This window comes from Lagopus leucura, unplaced genomic scaffold (genome assembly GCF_019238085.1).
Source record: "Lagopus leucura isolate 7727_CA_CO unplaced genomic scaffold, USGS_WTPT01 Super-Scaffold_100021, whole genome shotgun sequence".
In the NCBI taxonomy this organism is placed as follows: Eukaryota; Metazoa; Chordata; class Aves; order Galliformes; family Phasianidae; genus Lagopus; species Lagopus leucura.
Genome location: NW_024962274.1, coordinates 8,637,392 through 8,654,496, shown reverse-complemented (window position 1 = coordinate 8,654,496; position 17,105 = coordinate 8,637,392).

The window sequence follows — 17,105 nt, the reverse complement described above, 5'->3', positions numbered from 1 at the left end:
TTAGGGCTTTTTTTATATCTTAAGTATCTTTAATGTATGTGTTTTTACAGGTTTCTGCTTCTATTTTTGCTTATAATGTGAACTGCAAATCAAAAAGAATCTCTAAGCATTCAAGGCTTGGTGAAAATACTTTCAAAAATTATAATTTTGGTGCAGTGATATTCTGTCACATAGTAGCACTTATTTTAATAAGTTTTAAAGCCATAGTGAGCGAAGCTCATGTTCATGGCCATGACGCTCATTTCACAGGCCTGGATTATTTGGGAATCAGTAGGAAGAGGTGAAGAGTAGCAGCCCCTTGAAGCTCAGCATGGAGACTGTGCCCAGCTTAGTTAACAGCTATACTTCTGAGGAAAGAGGTAATATACTTCGTAGTATGCTGGGAAATACATTCACAAAATTAGATGAGACTTGGAGTGTATGCGTTACTGCTGCCTGTATGAGGCTAGCTGAAAAGCATTTGTTATGAGGGAGGAGGGAATTTAGCTCAAACATCTAAAATGAGCTTGATTTTCACTTTGGCTTTGTAGCTCACCTTTAAGAGAAAGCAGAACACAAAGTAGCTGCCCAATGAGTGATTCTGTGCCATCTGATGTGGAATGTAAAGTCTTTTATATAATTAAAAGCAGTGATGAAAAACATCTGCTCATATACCTATAATAAAAAAAATAGTTTTTTTCTATATCACTGTTGTTCCATAGTGAATGCTTTTAAATTGATTGTACATTTTACGGTGTGCTATTATATTTCCAGAGTTATCTTTCTCCTTCCTTCCTATATTTTTGAGAATCTGAGGATTTTTTTTCCATAAGACCTTGTCTAGTGTTGGTTTAAAAAATACTTCTGTTTGAGATTCTTGGTGGTTGGTTGCTTTTTCTTTTTCTTTTTTCTTTTTTTTTTTCTTTTTTTTTTTTTTTAATGGGGGAAAATGATAGCAGTATTAGGTGTCATAATAGGAAAAAATTTCAAGAGAAAATATTTGATGAAATGAGTGCAGTGATTAAATTCGCTGAAAAAATAAGTAATTATTTTCCTGTGAGCAACTGCTATTCAAGGGTGCTTTATGCCCATTAGAAGGAAGAGGTTACTAATTGAGCTGTAAGATGTGTGCTTCACCTGTATGATAATGTGGATCTCCTGTCTGTACTGATTCAGGGTCTGATTAGTTCTGTTTGCTTGGTCAAAGAATGAGAGCTAGTCCTAGAAGTTTATGGAAACTCTTCACTCTCCCTCAGAAAGTGAGGGGCTGTGTTAACTTCTGACCATAAGGAGACTCTGGAACATTAAGGTAGATACAGACCCAGGGATTTGCTGTAACTGTGGCAAGGAATTTTATATGTTCAAGATTTGTAGCTTTCAATGATGAATAATTGTGTGTGTTTCATTTTGACCATGAACAACCCAACCCCTGTTCTGGATGCTTGGGTTTAATATGGGGAATACAAGTGTTTCCTCTGTCAAATATGTTTAAGACCTACCTTTTTTGATTAGCCTAATACTAACCTTGATCATATCCAGACTTGCTGTTGTCGATAGCTTAAACTGCAGCTCCTTATTTTGCCCTCTGCACACCCTCCTGACAAAGAAACATGAACTTAGGATCCATCAAACTTTCATTAAAAGCCTTGAGATGGTTTTGCTCTTGTTGAAAATCATCCATTATGACAAATAAAAAGAAGGAAGGAGAACTGTTAGCAGGTTTTTTGTTGTTGTTGCTTGTTTCATTCTAGGGAAGTATCCTTCCAATTTCCTTAGGAGTACCTAGGAGCTAGACATTTGCAGTTAAAGTATTTTTTTTTCTTTAGGATCTAATGAGTTATGGAAGTACTTACATGGTTAATCAGACAGACTTATTAGTAATGAAGAATGTTTAAAAATGTAATAAGTAACTTTAAACTCATTTACCACTTAGAATCTTTGGAAGGTTATAGGTCTTTAACTACCCAGTAAAAACTATTGAGAATTTACTGATCGCTGTTTTATTGGTATTGTAATGTAACTACAACTTTGATGTTTCATTACTGACTGTTGGAGCTTTTTATAGGATGACAGAATATCCATGACAGAATATCTATTTTACATTTTGAGTATTACTTTTAAGAAATCCATAAGATGGAAGCAATGTATAAAGGTATTTTATGTACCAGAATAAGAAATTAAAAGAAAAACAAAACAAAACAAACTAGAAAAATAAAAACTAAACTTGTGAAAGTGAAATGTCAAAAAGAAAAAAAAAAAGGCACGGAAATGAAACATTCACAGAAAATATCACAATTATCTCAGTGTTATTAACTTGGGAATAAAAGTGCTTTATAGTCCTATCACTAAGAACAAGGGAGAAATGAATCAATGCTGAGGGTTAAAGTTCTGCTAGTCTCAGGTATTTACCACCAAATACATGCAAACTGTTGAAGTCTTTGTGGTCAGAGGGCTCGGAGCAGTATAAACAGGAAAAGGCTTGTATTTAAGTAGTGGGTAGAGCCGCTGATAATCCCAATTAGATTTGGAGGAATTAAGACTACACTTACAATTAGTTAGAGATGTTTTTGTACAGCTTATTGGATCAGAACAGTTGTCCCAATAACTTGCAAGCTTAAATTTAGTACTTTGGCTTCTTAGTAATGTAGAAACAGCCAGAGCTGTGCAGGTCCTTGGGTTCCATGGGCAGAGCTGGGGTTGGATGGCCCCGAATCATTGTGTTGTGGTAATTCAGTTATTCCAGCTATAAAATGGTAGCAAAAGTCCTTGACGTGGAATGACAATTTGCTGCCTGTATGCGCTGAGTACTACCAGGAATGTTTCTTCTTCCTCCTGCCCCACCTAAATCCCACTCTACGATGCTTTGCTAAGTACAATTGCAAAGACCAGGAGAGAATGCAGGATTTTACTGTTTGTTCAGTTCATATTGTTGTATAAAGTTAACTCTGTGCTGTCTGAGAATGAAATTATGAATATGATACCTTTCATAAAACATGGTTTTCAGCTCAGAACAACAGTTCAAGAATTTATTTTAGATAGTTGTGTGTACTGTCATTTGCAATTACTTTCAATAAAACTGAATATTTGCAGCTTGTCTTACACCAACACACTTCAACCTGTTGGCAGATTTGGTTCTGAGTAGCCCATAAAATGGTCTTTGCCTTCTCTTAGGTCAACAAACTTTTCTTAATGTAACTTTTTCCCATGCCATTACCTTAGTTTTTAAACTAGATCAAAAAGCAGACAGCCACATATGTATGCATGTTTTTTCAAAGTACTAAAACACTTGTAGTTCTCCAGACTCTGAGCTTTGTTTCATTTAATCTCATCAAGTAGGTACAATGTTTATGTTGGTTTGCAACAAGTTCCACGTGTAAAGCCTTAATCTTTCATTTACTGAAGGCAGTAGTGTGCATGCCAAATCTTTGTGGTACGCTGGATGTGAAGACTATTCCCTGTGCATAAGGAATTTGCTATTGTGTCAGTTTGCCAAGTGGAGGCATAGCTTCATTGACAATAGCAAGAGAAAGGGGTAGGAAGCCATCTCAAAGGGGTTGTTCTTTTTCATTAATACCTAGTTAACACCTAGGCTTTAAAGTAGTTGAAAGCTGTTTAGCTGTGAAGGCTGATATTAAAGGGACCTAAATTTGGAGTAGTGCAAGCTAACTCCAGAAGATTTGATATGCCTTCAAGCAGTAAGTTTTGTTGCCCCATAAACTTGAATGATTCTTGCTTATATTTTCATTGTGCTTCTTCCTGCTATCAGTTCTTTTTTTCTTTGAATATCCTTGGAATATGGGAAGCATTTGGACTTAGAACTCCTGTTTTTGTCCTCGCACCTTATCAAACAAACAAAGGAAACCTCAAAAAAACAACAACCAAAAAACCCACCACCAGCAAAACCCAAACAAGCAAAGTAAGTCTAAAAAAAGAATTAAAGCACTCTTTTTGTCACCCACACACTATCTAGATCAGTTTGTATTTGAGTTTAAGCATTTCAAATAGGAGAAAAAAATCCTACCTTTATTTCTGTTAGAGTGCAGAAGCGTACATGTAATCTGGAATTATGGGATATAATTCCTGTGTAACACTGGATTTACCACTGTGTTACACGTTGAGGGAAACAGTCAGGTTTTACCTTGCTGCCCTTATGGACTGGGGGACAAAGAGGAGACTCCTATTTAATTCTGCTATCTTGTCCTCCAGTCATATTTAAAAAGTTCATTGGAGGATGTTGGTATGTATTAAAGAAAATTTTTACGTCTCATTCTAGGTAGCTTTTTTCCTGAGCAATTTGGCTGCAATTTTTTTTGTTTTTATGAAAAACTGGATATTTATCTTAACTAGAATATTTGGCAGATAATATTTTTGATCATGTGTATGGTACTTTCTCTGTGACTGCCTTACTGGCCCAGTGAACTGTTGTGCTGCAATTTTTTTGGTAGTTAAAGGTTTCTGTTCTCTATGGTGTTTTTAGAGTTCCTATCTACTGGGAAGACCTGGAGCTCACACAGCCTCAGCTGTAGAGGTTAGCTTAGGATCTCCGAACAGCTGCACACAGAAACCAGATGTAATGCTCCCAAATGCTCCTCGGATTGCATTTACCCAAATATGTTCTGTCACACAGGAAATGAACTGTTAGATCTCATCTTTACAATCTTTACAGAAGAGAAAATTTGCTATCAAAAATGTATAGATTATTAGTATTGGTAGAGCAAAGCTAATATGTGAGAAGTTTCTTATGAGCTTTAGAATTTGTTTGAAACTCAAATTAAGCTTGTATGTGCTTTTATGTGAGGTGAGGACCAAGAGTCTGGGATTTTAGCTTTTCACAGGTACAGCTCAATATAAGCTGGAAACAGTTATCTTCCTAATATGGAGGTGAGCATAGCACCAATGATGCTGTATGTTTAATGCAGGTAGACTGGCAAAATGACAATCATGTTCTGCAAACATTTAATTTAAGCCAAGCCAAGTGGAAGTCTGGCAGGGGAAAAAAGAGCAAACAAACAAAGTGAAATTGCCCTTAACTCAGTGTATAGGAACTTGGGACACAATTTGGAAAAGCATGTAGAATTCTTGGAAAACATAACTTAGTAATATGGGTGTTATGTATGCTAATATATCTTGCACTTTGGACAGGATATATACTAGGTCTAACAGTTTCTTTTCCACTATTTTGTGGTTTCCAAGTTTGTTTTTCTTAGCAGACATTGCTGCTCACTCAGGACTGACTTTTCAGTCTGTGGTATTTGTGGCTTACTATATGGTGTCTGGATCTGGTGGAGAAGGGAGGATAACATGGTAGTTGACCACACAGGGACATTTAAATTACAGACACTTCTGAGTGAAGAAAATGTAAAAAATTTGCATCCATTGACCAATGTGGTCTTTTAGCAGCAGTAATGCAAGGGATGCTCTGAAAGAAATGCCTTCTATTTTATTATTTTGGCCCGTGACATCAGAGGTAGATATTGGTGGTATGAGAGTAGAGGTTGAACCTTTCCACCAATATTCCATTTTATTACTGTGTGACAGATGGCAGCATAGGGGCAGCCTAACAGAATGGCATCTGACATGGAAGTATGCATGAAGCAAAGGTTTATCATTGAATTCCTCCATGTGGAAAAAACATTACTCACTATAAAAACGCATTTATAGACATTTGCCGAACACTTACGGAGACCCAACAATGGATGTGAGCTCAGTGAGGTGATGGGTGGTGCATTTCAGCTGTCGTGACAGTGGGTCGCCTCTGCTGGTGCAGATTTTTATGAGTGCAGCATTCAGGGTCTTGTTCATTGCTGGTGAAAATGCATAGCAGATAATGGTGATTATGTTGCAAAATAGTATTTTGTATGTGAGAATTTGCTTTATCAAATAGTGTTATTTAGGAGGTTAACATTCATACATTGTTTCAAAATCCCACTGAAACCAACAGTTTGGACAGCAGAGAAACGTGGAGGGTTCTGACAGTTTTCTCTACTACAAGTTTGTAGAACTTTGATTTTTGAAGTAGATAATCAAAATGTCAGTTTTGCCTAAGCAAGACAGCCCAAACTGTCAGGTATTTGCAATCCCTGGGACAACAAATGGACAAAGCAGGCCAAGGAGCAGGTCCCACAAGTAATCTCTGTTTGCTTTCACTGTTTTTGTCTGTGTTTGTGTATTGACAAATATCGTAGTCTTGTTCAAGGTCATTTTCCCCGAGATGCATTAGTGCTCCTGTTCAGAGATTTCTCAGAGGAGGCAGCAAACGTGGCAGCGGCTTCATTCCCTGACCTGGATCTGGGTGACTAGTGCTGTACTAAGTAAGCTTGCACAACCCGGCAAGTTGCTGCAGCCAGCAGAGGGAGGAGCTGCTGTTCTCATGCAAATCACAGGCTCCTGCCAGCCTCAAGAAGAAATAAGTGGAGATATTTATATTCCCAAAGCTTTGTTCAGCTTAGAGCCATTCACACTCAGTATGGTTCAGAAAATGAGCTTGAACTTCAGCTACTGTTTTTAGCTCTGGCTTTTAATGTAGGGGAGTTCCAATTCGGAGCTGGTTGATAGTCCACATTGAAAAACATGCTTAGATATTTGTCATACGTAGGAAAAAAAATTCAAAATCAGTCCTGCTGTTTTTCTGTATTAATTTGCTTATGGTTCAAGTACAAAGGTCTGAAGCCAGGGGAATCTCAGCTTCCCCAGCACTCATCTGTTTGCAGCCTGGTTGTGATGCAGCTTATCCATCAGGCAGAGCTAGTTGCGCAGAAAGAACAAAGCGATGATATTCTCCAAAATTTGAGTCCATTGACTGTTTTCACCTTATTGATGGCAACCTCATGTTATCCCCTAACCTCAGTGCCGAACAGTGTAAAGACAAGTAGGATTCCTCTTGTTGGCAGTCTTCTTATGGGAGAGCTAAACGGCAAACTGCACTTGAACTGATTCAGGCCTTGTTTTCCACCTGACTTTCATTCATTCTCTAATATATATATATATATATATATATATATATATATATATATATATAATATTATATTTTTATTGTATTATATTATATATAATATATATATATATATAATTTTTCCCTCTTTTCTCAATATCTACTCACTTCAGGGAGATTTGGAATCTTTGCAACATGGTACCATTATTTTCAGCACACTTCAGCATAGCCTTAGTAGCCTGATACTTGAATGTGACTGTAGAGGTGCTGCAGGTGACATCCACATACAAACAAAAGAGAAAAAAACCTGTGTTTTCAGACCAAAAATAGTATTTATTTTTACAGCTTAGTTATATTCTAAGTCTTCTTATAGTGTTCATTGTGTATATATTATAAATACTACTAAGCTCGGGAGCACAGAAGAATGATGTACAGCAGAGGTGATCAGACAGAATTTCTAACCTTTTGTTCAGCTGTCAAATCCTTTGAAGATGGCTTAGTGTCAGGCATCCTGTTACAGTTGCAACTCCTTCATGCTTATGCTTGTTTAATTTATTGCCCACCTGAAGTTGGCAGGAGTCGCTGCAACTTGAATGAGCTTGCACCTGGAGTTCTAAGATTTTACCTAGAAAATCTGCACAAAATCCCTTCCTCTGAGTTACTGAAGTGACTCGCATCCTGTTTTTTTTTTGTTTTGTTTTGATTTTTTTTTTTCCCATGCCAGTATCAATATTATTAACATTGTCTGCAGCTTAATCTTCTGTCTTCAAAGCAAGATAACTTCAGTTATGGTTGAAGTCCACATCTTTGCTTTTACTTTGAAGTTGAGCTTTTCTCTGGATACTGTTTTCACACTGAGATACAGTGTCATGTGAAGCCCACTGAGCTTTCCCCTGCCCATTTATTGCGCAGAGTGTTAAGACTTGATTCCGTCCCCCCAAGCATTTCCTTAGATTTTGAAAGTGTGCCTTTATAGACTTGACAAGATGCGTTACTGTGCTAATCACTAAATTCCAACTCATGCTTACAGTCTTTAATGTTTGCTCCCGAGAGCCATCACATATAGTACGTGAAGTTAGGAAATCATTAGTTGGATAAATGTGCAGAATAAAGTTGTTCTGTAGAGTTTAAACCTTTTGTGAAGTGATTTGCACTTCTCTAGCATTTCTCTTGCCTCACTTACCAATATAGTGGTGTTTTCAACACAGCCTTGATGAGCTGGGTCTCCAATGGTAATCAGTTTGAATGTTCATCTGTGTCTGACTGACAGCTTTTTGATGGCTTCTCCTTTTAGTAAATCAATCATACTGCCCTAAAAGCCAAAATAAATAAAATTATTTTTTGTTGGAGACAAATGCTGCTTTAATCTTCTACTAGGTCTGTGCCCTGCTTAAATAAGAGTAGGGTATATTAATCAGACATGCAGATACTGTTCTGCAGGGGTATTTAGTTAGGGACCTATTTTAGATAGGAGAAGTGAGCTGAACATTCAGCTGACCACAATGTGCTCTTTGAGAATTCATTACTTGCTGTGTTGGGAAAACTAGCTGGTCAGGGAAACTTACAGTACCTGTCACGGTTGCTCTTTCAGAAAAAAACAATCACTTCCATCAGCACAGCTATTTAAATAAACTGATCACTTCTTTAATCGATTCTGAGTGGTGAAAAGTTGCCATGGATACAAGATCCTGCAGCAATCAAAGCAGAAAGTAAGTTCAGAATTGGAAGTGACAGATTTATTCATCACATACTTAACAAGCCTTTGAAGGGAAAGAGAGTTTGCTGGAGTCCTTAGGCTGTGTATGAAAAGATTGCAGAGAAGTACGCACAGAATCACCAATAGGAACTTCAGTGGAAGAAAACTGGGTAATATTTGCATTACTATTGTGGAAATGTGCTTGCTTGAAACTTTTGCTCTGTGTGACAAAACTTGGTAGTTTACAAACCTATTTCATTTATCTTTCAGTTTCACTGCAACAGGCAATGTGCTGGAAATTGCTGTGGGTTGTTAGTGGAAGGTTTGAACTGTTGCAGCTTTGAAGGCAATTAATGCAGTGAAACCACATTTAAAATCAAATAATTGAACCATTCTTTTGTTCTAAACAGATTTTTTACAGTCTTCCTTGCTAAAAATTATTATAATTCTGCAGAAAGTTTTATTGGCTTTCAGTGGGATCCCGCTGAGCTGGCTTTCACTGTATTTGTGAGTTTACTAAATTCAATCGTCACTTGCTGATGTAATGGTTTATTTGCTATACAGATCCTGGCCTCTGAAAATTGTTCACTGAAATTTTTGATGAGAGAAAACAACCAAAAAGATTTTTCTTAGCTGTGAAAGGACAAAGCTTAAGATAATAATCAAGAACAACTGAAGTGCTGTAGTCACATTGTCTTCTTTGGGCTTCTTCTCATCTCAGAACTAAAGTTAATTCTCTCTGTTATTTAGAGTCCTTTCAACCTCCTCTGAAACAGCTTTTTACCTAACTCTTCCCCCAAGCTGAATGTACATTTCATAAAAAGACATAGGAAATAAAGCTCATAATCTGTGTTACATTATTACAGATGAATAATGAGGCAACAAGATGCTATTTAGATTCAATTGACACAATCCCGTAGAGCTGGCAGAATTAGCATAATATCATGTATCTTCCTCCTTAAAATTTTGAGGCTTCCAAATGAATGAAGTACATTTCATAAGAAAATGTGTTCATGAACAGTTTAAGTTTTCATTTGCTTCTATTTCAGAAATCAGTGTTATTCACCGTTCATGAAAATTTGGGCGGCTTCTTGGTGTTCTTTTGCAAATCTTCAGTGCTTCAAAGATGTGTGATTTATGGTGCTTTCTGTATCCTGCATGTATTTCTCCTTTGTCTTAATCCTCCCCTTGTGAAGAGCAATATCTTAAGGCTTACAGAATAATGCCAACAGTGAATATTAAAGTCTGCAGGGGACTGAACTGCATTTGTCCAAAATACCGCTAATCTTATGAGTAACATCTAAGAAGTCTGGGAAGGATAAAGGAAAGTTAATGCTCACAAGATTGTTGCATGCGTGTCTCTTCAATTATGCTGGTCTTTAGCCCCTATAGCTCTGTGGAGAAGCTATAGTTGTCTATTGTCTCACATATATCAGCTCTTACATGAGCACGTCTGGTCTCTCTCAGTGCATAGCCAGCCTTGTTAGCATAAGCTCTTCTTTTAAATCTGGAGTGTCAGATTTTGGGCAGCCAGAAATGATGAATCTTTTTTCAGTCCTTTGAATAGGTTTAGTTTGGTGTTCTGATCTGAAGCAAATGCACTGTCTATTACAGTGTGTCATCTGTGGGGCTACGATGTCTTACACTGCCCTGCAATACCAAATACAGCTGTAACTTTCGTGCACAAGAGACAAGGGGCAAATATAACAGAGTTGGTTTTAATCTTATGTCAGCTCTTTCAGAAGTGTAGAAAAGTTCATGTTCGTATTTGTTTATACAGTTTTTATTATCTTTCCATTTATAATCTAATTAATTTTCCAAAATTTGGTACCTCTACTTAAGAAATTTGCATGCAACATGGAAATATGGTGTTTGAATGCAAATTTTCTTAGACAGTTAAAACACGAGAATGTTACAAATATGTCACTGCATGGCATTGTGAAAGCCTTTATGTAGCATTTGTTCTATGTTAATTGTTATATTATAAAATTAAGACACTTTGTCTCACGATTTAGATCTACAGGAATTCTTTCTTCAGTTGCTATGTTAGCAAGTACAGCATGACCTTATTAAAATGGAAATCCTGTTAGTCCTTCATATCACAGTTACAAATCTCAGAGATGCACTTGAGTGTGCTGCGATAGGCAGCCAGCCCTGAAAACTCTGAGTGCAGCTTACTTTGGTTATCCTTACTGCTTCTTAACACGCAGAACTATTTTCCTGTGTATCCTCAGTGTACTTCATAGAATTCCTCAAATAACAGGACAAGTATGAGAATTAATTTTAATCTGTTTATAAAACATCAAACAAACCCTTTTCAACAAATATCAAAACTGAACTGATACCTTTTTGAGAATATGCAGTTGTATGTATCACCTAGTGGATCAATTCTCTACTTTTCGTCTTGACAGCTTCTGATGAATTTAGATATAGAAGTGTTGTAGAATTTGAAGAGAGTGAAAGGAAAGGGCTTCATACTTAAGCAGTGGACTATACTTCCTGAGAAGGTAATGGGATTGCCGTTCCTTCAAGCCCCCAAATTGATAAGTCCTGATGTGCTTCTTGCCACTGTAAGGCTGTACTTAGGGCAGGTGGGTGGCTGTTATCAGTTGAAGCTGCATGTACCAGTTCATAGGTGCAAAACCTCATGAAATTTTGATTTATGGCTATGCAGGCTTAGTAATTAGGAGTAGCTGGATGGTTACAGTTTTCAGTTAAGTCCTATTGTATCTGATTAAGCAGTTTTCAGTTAAGTCCTATTAAGCACTTCACCCTCTTAGGAATGATGTTGGAAGATAGTATTGGGAGTTGTATAACAATTCTGATCTTTTTGTAGTGCTCTTTCAGTTGAGTCACTGTGAAATGGGAAATGTGTCCTGACAAACAACTGTCATCTGTTAATTATGCCAGAAGTTAAATACGTTGCTCTGAAGCTGGAAGCATGAAAGGAATGAAACCACACTCATTTCCTGTTCAAGCTGTCAAGTACAACTAGGATCTAATTTTTTTTAATTATTTTTTTAACTGACACTGCTTTTTTTTTGAGTGAACCTATTTAATGCTTCCTTAAAGGCTGAACTCTCAATTTCTGGAGTGATTCTCAGAGTGACATTTTCTGCTTAACAGCAGTGTGATGTTCATTAATATGACTGAGCAGATAATTAGACTGATAATACTAATTCAGATCTTGATCACTTCAGTAACAGCAAATAATGAAGCTGATAATTAGGAAGTGTAATTAGTTAAGTGGATATTTGTTCATGGAGACTACATTAACTAACAAAGAATATCTTAAACAAGTTTTGCTGACATTCTTTTTTACGTTTTGGTGGTTCAAAAAAAGTCTGCGGGGAGATGATAACCATAAGTTATTAATAAATTCTGAGCAAGTCAAAAATGGTTGGGGTATGAAGTCACTAAATAATTCATTATTCATCAACTAGTAATAATTAATTTTACATTTTTAAGATGATATTGAAAGACTCATTAGCAAAATAATTAGAACTATTTGATTCAGGAAAAAAAAGTCACTTTGACTATTAAATGTATTATGATGCAAAGGTAAAGATTAAGTTTATATAAATTCACTAATTAATGGTTGCTTGCCAGACTAATTTTGTACTTTGGAAAAATGTTTTGCCCAGCACTTCTTCATATCCCTAATGAGAGATAGCTACTTTCCCTCTTTGAACACATAGTGAGGGGCGTGTGAATTACTGCAAGATATTGTCATTTCTGTATTCTCAAGCTAGTTTCTATCAGGGCATCCAACAAAAGCTACACTATCCATCTTTCTCTATGTCCTTCCAGTCTATCTAGAGTTCCTTCTTTGTTAAATTTTCCTAGCCTTCAAAATCTGTGCCGTTCAAAACAGTATGTTGGAATTTTATTTGTTGTTTTATAGGGAATGGCATGTACTCATAGCCTTTTAATTTGCTTCTGTTAGGGGAGAACCACAAGAATTTCTCCTGATGTTAGTTTAAAATGTGAGTTCATTTGCGTAGATCAATTGTTTGATGTTTGCTCGCTTAGTTTTTAGAAGCAGAAAATTACTAGAAGGATTCGCTGCTGACATAGCAAATTTTAAATGGAAACTAGAGAGCATTTGTGGGAAATGTTTTTCATTAGCTGGAGTGGGAACGTTCAGTAGAAAATTAATCTAATGAGTAATATTCATTCATTCATTGAAACTCATCACCTTAATACTCTGTGATCTGCATGGTTAAAGAAATCAGCATGTTTTGAATGTTTAAAAAAATGACTGAGAAACAAACAGAAGAACAAGAATTTTTAGAAATTACCTGTAAGAGAGAGTTCTTTAAACTGTATAAAATTATAGGTCAGACAGTCATCTAATAAGGAAGTCCTGGAATGAAGTTTTCTTCTGAAACTTACAGGGAAGAAAAAAAAAAAAGTCCGTATGGTTGCTTGTCTGTAAGTGAAGTGAGCAATTTTCAATGGTAAAACATGTATTGCAGAGGCTAAATCTGTGTATGTGCATGATACGAAACACAGCAGCACCTATGCACAGCTGTATGAATCAGTTTGTAGATTTCCCTGTATGCGTTGTGATTTTTGCACTAAAGGCATAGTGAAATCGTAAATGGGGAAGAAATGGTGGAAACATACTGGGTAGTTTCAGTCTACCTCTGGTATAGAGAATCATCTTGTACTTTTGTTGGTTTTATGTTGATGCAACTTTTAAGCCTCGGTGAGGCCGAGCAGTTGTGTTCTTTGCATCCACCAACTGCTTTTCATATTCATGAATGCGCTGTTCTCTCTTCCAACAAATTATTTTATATCAATTTTTATAACCAATTAATTATAAGGCAGCCTTAGAAAAGACTTTTTTTAGTTTAATATCAAGGGGCCTACCAGTCATGTGACTCACTGTGGACAAATGTTTTCAAGCAAAGGATCATGTCCAGCTGGCTCATGATGTCTTCAAAAGTCAGTGCCCTTCATCTGTGATGTGGTAATGGCAGGTGCTGTGACATGTTCCTAGTCTGGTGAAGCCAAGAAATAGAGATGTCCTCAGCCCTGTGTGGTGGCTTGGCCCCACTCATTGTGCTTAGTGTTTGCCCTGTGCTGTGACAGAAGCTGGTACAGTTAAATCATTTCACCTGAGGGTTAACAGCTTCTCGAAACGTGCTGAATCATTGACTTATGACTGCCTGACCATCTTTATGCCCCCCGGCAGCATAAAGAGGCTTTGAGGCAAGTTTAAATAAATTTCTTCTTGATTTAATAAGCAGTTACAAAACCAGAATGAAATAAAAGGGCCTTGGTAAAGCTGTACTTAAAAACATTGAACATTAGCTTTGGATGCAATTATCCAGTATTTTTGGGTGATATTTCAGAGAGCAGCGTGATGAAATGGAGTTAGTGGAGGAAAATAAAAAGAAAATTGTCACAGGTAATCCTCAAAATTTTAGCTGTCGTTCTAAAACAAAATACATAATCATGTATGGGAATTGTTCTGCTGAACTGAATATAGTTATGTTCCTGAGGGAACATAGTTCCTGTCAAAATGATGCACAATCCAGGCTGGCTGAGTCCAGTGGAGATCAAGATGTGCCATTTGTGGCTACTGATCAAGGATAACTTATGTTAAACAAGAAGTCCACAAAGTCCAATGTCTTCTTGTAGAACTGAAAAATAGCAAATTTTTCTACATTTTCAGTTGTGTAATTTCTTTTTTCCTTGTTACTTGTCAGTGCAAAGGTTTTCAGAAATATGCCCCATGATTTGTTGAGGCTGTCTGTTAAATCTACTTTCAGAGCAAGTACATCTAGTTAATACTAAGGCTGGCATTGGCTATGTTTACATTGGAAGTACAGACTTTAGTAAGTATTTCAAGAAAATATTGCAATACATTCACTTCCCTTTGCAGAGATTGATTTGTTTTCACTAGGCCCTAGATTCTTTCTCCAGATTTGGTGTACAGACCCTGAAATTCATTAATCACATATTAACTCTGGGGTACTAAGTTAACTTTGCAAAGGAGTGGAGGGTGTGGAGTGAGAAAGGGGTTGATTTTCCTCTTAGAATAGCACCCCTGGGCAAAGCACTTCTTAGAGCAACTGATTTTTTTGCTACTGAGTTTCCTTGTCCCATGTTGTTTGCAATGTTCTTAACAAAAGGGTAATTCTTGATTCCCTGAGTAAAACTATGTAGAGTTAGAGGAGTTTAAAATTTTCTGAATACCAAAACTGAATGGTACATATTAATTTTCTTTGCTAAATAGCATGTGCATTGCTACGTGTTTCAATCCTTCATCTAATATATTAGTCACACATTATCAGTGTATGAATATACAAAGATATTTCTCTTAGAAATGACAGCTTTACAAAAAATTCACTAAGTCAGAAATCCAAATGGTTGTGGCTAGACTTGCCATTCCTGCAAGCTAAGGAGTAGATGGGTAGGGATTATCACTTACGAATGTTTAACAAAGGATTTCATTTCCTTCCTGTGAGAAATTAAATATTTGCAACATATAAAAAAGTTAAAAACCCATCCAAACAAACAAAAAAAAAACCCAAAACTGTAATGCTGATGGTTTTACTATAGTGATTTTTATTAGGAAAGCAGTTTCTAGACAGAAATAAATCTTTAGTCTATTTAACTCATATATAATCTCTCAAATGGCCATAATAAACAAAACACAACAAAAGCACGACTTGAAAGTTAGTGAGCAGTATGGGTAAGGAAAGAGGATGTGAAATTTGCCACTGTGAAGCGAAAGGGCTGACATTTCAGTGCGAGTGCAAGCAACATGTGCAATGACTTTCAAGGCAAACATATTTTCCATGTCAATGGTTAGATTAGTATTATAGCTTTTTGTATCTACTTGTGTAGCTTTTTTTTGTAAAACTAGAATGAAATGAAGTAAACTGTAAGAGTTGGTTATTATTCTCTACGTATGGTCTAGATTGTTTCTAAAAAGATTTCTGTATCTTCACATCTTTTTCTGCTCCAAATTTATTCTTTGCATTTAGAACTTTGGCTGGGCCAGGGAGAAAATATTTCTGTAGATATCCTGTAAGAGTAAATATTTATATGAAAGCCTAAAAAATTAGGCTTTCTTTTGCTTTCGGTAGCTTGAGAATACATGTACATACTGGTACTCATTCTATGTGAATGCAATTCTCATTTTCTTGAAGCAAGGGTGTTATAAGAGGAAATAAAATAAAACAGGTCCTGGTGTTTTACCTAGCAATGAAGAATTCATATGAACAAAAATAAAATACCATCTTTACAAGTGAAAATACAAACAATTATTTCCCCCTAAAGTTACTAAAAAGTGGGTAACTACAGAACCTGGGGAGAAAATGTTTCAAGCATTCCCTTTGGTTACTTTTATGGAGTTCCCATAAGCTAACTAGTCTGGTAATGCAGTTTCACTACAGATCATGTTGGTATTATTTTTTTCCAGAAACTATATACATGCAAAAACGTTTGTTCATAGTGGTGTATAATTTTGAACGCCAGCAAAGATTTCAAATTATTCAGGTGCTATTTATCTGCTTCCTGATGTTATACACATTTTGGTAATCCCTTTTCCATAGCTGATAATGACACAATTCATATTATGGGAAATTTATATCCTATCTTCCAACTTAAACAAGTTTATAAAGGGGCTTGTTTGGTGTGATTGCTGATGTTTTGTGTTGCTGGGAAATGAAGTAATTTCATATCCAATGAATATTTTCTGTAAGATATACTATGAAAAAAAAATCTTAAGATATCTGCTGAAAATACTTATGAAGTATTTGAAGGCCCATAACTCTATAACTTACTGCCACAGATTATATTAGAAGGAGGGAATGAAAAAAAGTAATTCTTTTGCTGATGGAAGTTGGCAGCTATATCACTCATTTTTTTAGTGAAATGGATTCTGTGGAATTAATGTTGGACATAAAAAAAAAAAAAAAAAAAAATCCTTTGAGAGGCAAAACTGCTTAAATTATAACCTTAAAAATATGACAGGTCTTCCATTGGCATAAGAATGAAGACTTCTAATAAACTGCTGTCTTAACTGGAAAAATGGTTTAGAAGTGTGGCAGAGAGTATGCCCATTTCTAAGAACATAGGATTCCTGCTGAGCAGCAAAGCTCATCTCATACAAGCAGATGTAATACCTGTGGCTTTTTCCTGGACAGATTGTAGCATGAATAATACGGCCATTGGTACTGGAAGCCTTTCAAATGTTTTCATTGTGCTGAATTGTGGAATTTTAATTTGGGAGGCTTTTTGTTTGTGTGTTCGTTTTTCCTTCAGCAATTGTAATTTTCTTTCAATCTAGTGGTAAAATTTTGGAGTTTTAATCACCTTCAATGCACTTTTCTCATGATCAGCATTTCATTGTTCTGTTCTCCTCTGTTCTAAATACCTGTCTTTGTTATTCCAATAAGCTGCTTTCATTTTAAGGGTCTTCTGAGCAGTTATTAAACAGATGAATGGCTGTTAATACTATTATTACTATAATTGTGAAGA